Consider the following 4,963-nt stretch of genomic DNA (forward strand, 5'->3'; position numbering starts at 1 on the left):
ACATACCCAGTCCTTCCAGTGAAGGGAAAGCTACACTAAGTGAAACTGTCATAAAATTAGATTGAAATCTAGTCTGACATATTTTGAGCAAGAACTGGATTATTGAGTAGTGATTATGCAAGGTTAACGTAATTGTGAATGTGCTTTAGCTTGTCCTAATTAAGAATTTTGTATTTATTTTATTTTTTATTTGTGGCTACATAAAACAGATGTATCAAACAAAGTGTAGTAACAAACAAACTGAGGGTTAGAAAGATAGTTTTCAAAATGTTTAGAGTAATGTTATCAGCAGGACAATGTGGTCTATAGCATACTGTACATAAAAGAGTTTAATTGATGCACTGAGACTGAGGTAGACCTGAGAGAATACAACAACATGAAAAAGGCCTGAAGTAATCAAAGAAGCAACTGACTAAAAGTTAAAGTGTACAGCAGGTTGGTTACTTCAGAGGAATAATGGACACTGGACATATTAATATTTTAACCTAATGGTAGGAGTACACAAAAGGTCAGAGGATCACCAAAGTCACTGGTATTCATCCTCTGGGATCATACTACTGTAAATCTTGTTCCAGAGGATGCTGAGAAATTCTCCGCATAAGTTAAAACTGTGGTCAGCTGGAAGCACTATAGAAAGACCAGATTCACTGAGTTTTATCTTCTGGGAATGAATGAATGGGTGCAGGATGAATTTCTGTATTGTAAACTTAACCTGTAAATTTCATTGCAATACATTCCATGGGTGAGAAGACATTTTATTTAAAACTGAAAGAAGTCACCCTCTTGGTGCCTGATATTGAAATTGAAGCTTATCAACTAAGCTTAGTTTCCCATTTAAAATGCAGGGTCCCAAATACTTTATTGTTTAATACACTGTGAATGCATATTCCAAACAGTAATGAACCACACTAACAAATAAACTAAGACATTAGAATAAAAAAAAGATGAAGGTGGTGAGAAGAACACTGTTAGCTGTTAAATGACCTGCAAAAACTCATTATTGTTTCATTTGCTGTGTGTTGTGATGTTACACTGTTGTTGCAGAAGAATATGAATTTGTAGCTAGATAAAAGTTTAAACAGTGTAAAACAACACCTTTGGTCAGGCAGCCCTTATCTGAAATACATTTGAGGTTGGAAACCAATAACCAAATTCAAATGGTCTGCCTTTTTATGGCCACTGTACACACACTAGCGCGCGCACACACACACACACACACACACACAAGCCTCTAAATAGATTAAGTTTGATGAGTACAGCACCAATATGTGCAAGGTATGGCAATGTACATAGGATACAGGTCTGCAGCTATCAGTTATTTTTATTTTAAAGTCGAGTATTCTACTAAATATTTCAGCGATTAATCGAGTAACCGGATGAAATTGACTTTTGTATTTTTAAACATGTTTCCACAACTTAACATTAGACTAGTCATCTATATTGACTCGCGACATTACACTGCCACAAACACATACATTCAAACTAGCGCTGCTGAGTTTATCTTGATTAGCCATCAAGCTAACACCAAAGCTGACCTTACCGGAGAAAGTCGAGTAGAAGACGGACAATGTCGTTACCTTGTGTCGGCTCCGCTGGGTGAGCCGGTCTGGTTCACAACTGGATCTTTTATGTCCAGATGTTCAAGCATTGACGAAGTGCTGTTGTGGTTCGCCAGTTCTACTTTACAATACACACATTGCATCGTGTTGTCGTCTTTTAAGTTTGAAATGACCCCAAACTTTTTGGGACATTTTCTGCCTTGTACGGACGGTTTTTCTCTCTCGCTGCCATAGCGCCAACTTTGAAATGCGTTGTGCGACAGTGATTACGGTCCGTGTGGAACAATGATCCGTAGGCGGAGCAGGTCCGGTAACGCAAGTGATAGAAATTAAACGAATCCTCGAGGCCTAAAAATTTGTTTCGAGCATTTTTTTAATAAGTTAATCGATTTCCTCAAGGATTCGCTGCAGCTCTAATAAGGTAATTGAACTGTCTGTTCTGTTTGGCAAACAGCCTTAAAGACCACAATAATCTTAAAAGAGATTCGGTCCTTGAGGAGGGTGTCTTGTTCTATTTTAATCATACAGCTGTTTATACCAAGCTGTAATGATTAGTAAAACAGTTTACATGATGGATTATTACCTGTATCTCAAAATGCAAATATTTCCCCTGAGAACATCAATTACTCAAAGCAAAACCACTGCACTGCATACAGGAGTGACACTGTAGCAAAAGTCCTACAGTAAATCCTCCCTTCATGAGGATGATCATGTTCAGTTGTTACTCTAATTTAGAGAGATGATTATACTGACAGGTGTTTCTATTATTTTGACTTCCCTGTTTACATTGACGTTGCGTTAAATAACAGAATGAATTCTGTGTAATGCAGTAGAGTTTTAGCAGCAGCATAAATCAATGCTTCTTTAAAACAGTTTGAACAAAAACTGACCATCACATCAGTGAAGGAGGATTTATTATTGAACTGATTAGACAGATGTAGTTTTAGCTTGGTTAACACAAACTGTCAGCTAGGTGCATATTCCTGCTATTAATAACATGAAATAGAATGAGTAAACATTTCTTTTCACTTTCTTATTGTGTTGTGCCTTGTTTGGTTGTTTAGTTTCTTTTCAATTCACCATTTATCACAAGTATCTCATACACAATATTCTAATCATAAAGCAATCAGTGCACCCTGAGTATACACACTGCCAACTAACACAAAAGGGCTATACATCTAACATTGATCAGAAAAATTAGTTTTCCTCTTAAAAAGATTAATCTTCTGAGTTAAAGTGCAATATTCTCTCATAAAAGACATCAGTCTATGTTACATCTTTCATGCTCAGCACATGGGTTAAGCAACAGGTGCAAAAGGCTCAGAAACATGGCTGAAATAATAAGTGCAGCAACACTGCTCTCTACTGGCATATCTTAGACCTAAATATGAACCTGCCTCAAAACTATTTCCTGATGCCTATAAATAGTTTTTAGCAGTTTTTGGTAATTTAACTAATCATCCTTACTGTGTCTGTGAAGTGATAAATAGACAGGGGACTAAATATATAATTGTAGAAGTTCAGCAAGTGGGTGTTGTGGGTTCAATTTACATTTAAAACTTAAAAATTACAGTACACTGGAGTATAATGTGCTACATTTGGCAACATCTACATAAAACAATCAAAGTAAAAAACATGGGTATATTGCACATGAATTAATTACTGAGTGAACCCACTGGGAACAGGCTGAGGAACAAGTGCCCAAGGAGTTAGAAGAGCTTTAGTCTTTATATTTCCTCCTAGAAAATCAATCGAATGTCTAGAAATATGCACAAAATTACCATAGAGACACAGAAAACCCCACAAAATACTGAAAAAAACTAGAAAGAGACACTAATATGTGCCTGTGTTTATTTGTGTTTGAGTGCTCAATGGTTATTGACCATGAGTGGGGCTTCATATAGTTGATCCTGAAATGTGTATGAATAGTTCTGACTAGATTAGTGCATTTTGGATGTGAGATTAAAAATATAAAACTGTACAACTGTAAATTACTGGCAATATCCAGAGGACAGGAGTACATTTGTAGCTTTGATTTTCATACTTGCATGGTAAGGACTGAACAGCACTTATGAAAACAAAATGATATAAACCCTGACTATGGGTGACTTTGCCTTCAAAAATGCAAAAGGAATAAGAAGTACTGCTTTCCCAAGGATATGTCCTTGAGAAAGAATCCCAAATATTAAGATAAGAGTAAACTTTTTTGATCTCACAGCAGGGAAATTCACTTGTAAAAGCAGCTCAAAGTGCAAAAAGCAATATTTGAAAAATAAAACAAAAAGAGTAAAGTGTCCATACAATCAAAAAATGTGCAATTTTGAAGTATTTACAAATATTAAAATGTAGCATATATAGATAGATATAGTGCTGTCAATAAAAAAAAACATTTAATCACATTAATCACAGGCAAATTTTAAAATACTAGGATTTACCTGTAAATGTGTTGAAATAAAGAAATGCATGACAAAACTTGCTGTTCAGCAGACCAGGTGCCATGTCTTCTGTCATCATATTAAGAAACGTAGCATTTGCTGTAACTTACCCTTATCACACAATGACAGTTATCCATCTGTGCTGCGATGATGGCACGAAGTTGGGGTCAAACCTTATCACTATTAATTTGTGTTAAAAAAAATATTAACGCATTAAAATCTTTAGATTAATTGCATGTGTTAATGTTGACAACCCTAGTAGCTACAGAAATCTAATGTGGCTTCAATCGAAACTGTGAAGAACATAATGGGGTGTACACAGCAACAACAATCAAATGTAAAAAGCTAAATGTACTAAGTACAATGACTTAATTATTTATCAGTAACCACCAGTCAGAGGTGGAGGTTCAGTAGATTCTTAGCACTGAACGTGCGGCTTTCAATCATATATCCCAGGGGTCTCAAACTCCAGTCCTCGAGGGCCACTGTCCTGCTCGTTTTCCACTGTCGCTGCCCTACCCACTGCTGATTACCTGGACCAGGTGTGTTCAGCCAATCAGAAGCTGCAAGGGCAAGGATAGTTGGAAAAGAAGCTGGACAGTGGCCCTAGAGGACTGGAGTTAGAGACCTCTGGTATATGCCCCACCCCCCACACACAGTGTATTTGAACTTTTCCTGGTACCGCAGATGGAATGCACAATGACACAGGAGAAAAAAATGATATCCATTGTTGTACATATTGTCAGCCATCTGCACCTTCTGCCAGACAAGAGACAAGAGGACTTAAAACAATGATGAGATATAGTACAACATGGCAGAAACCTTGCGGAGAGTCACCTCAATCCCCAAGTGATGGGAGCTGAATATGCAAGACATCAGAGCTGAACGTGCGTCTGCCCTATTAAGATTAATTTTCCACACACACCTGCCCAAACATTATATAGCTCTCAGACAAAAAAGGCCTGAAGA

This window comes from Mastacembelus armatus, chromosome 20 (assembly GCF_900324485.2).
Source record: "Mastacembelus armatus chromosome 20, fMasArm1.2, whole genome shotgun sequence".
Lineage (NCBI taxonomy): Eukaryota > Metazoa > Chordata > Actinopteri > Synbranchiformes > Mastacembelidae > Mastacembelus > Mastacembelus armatus.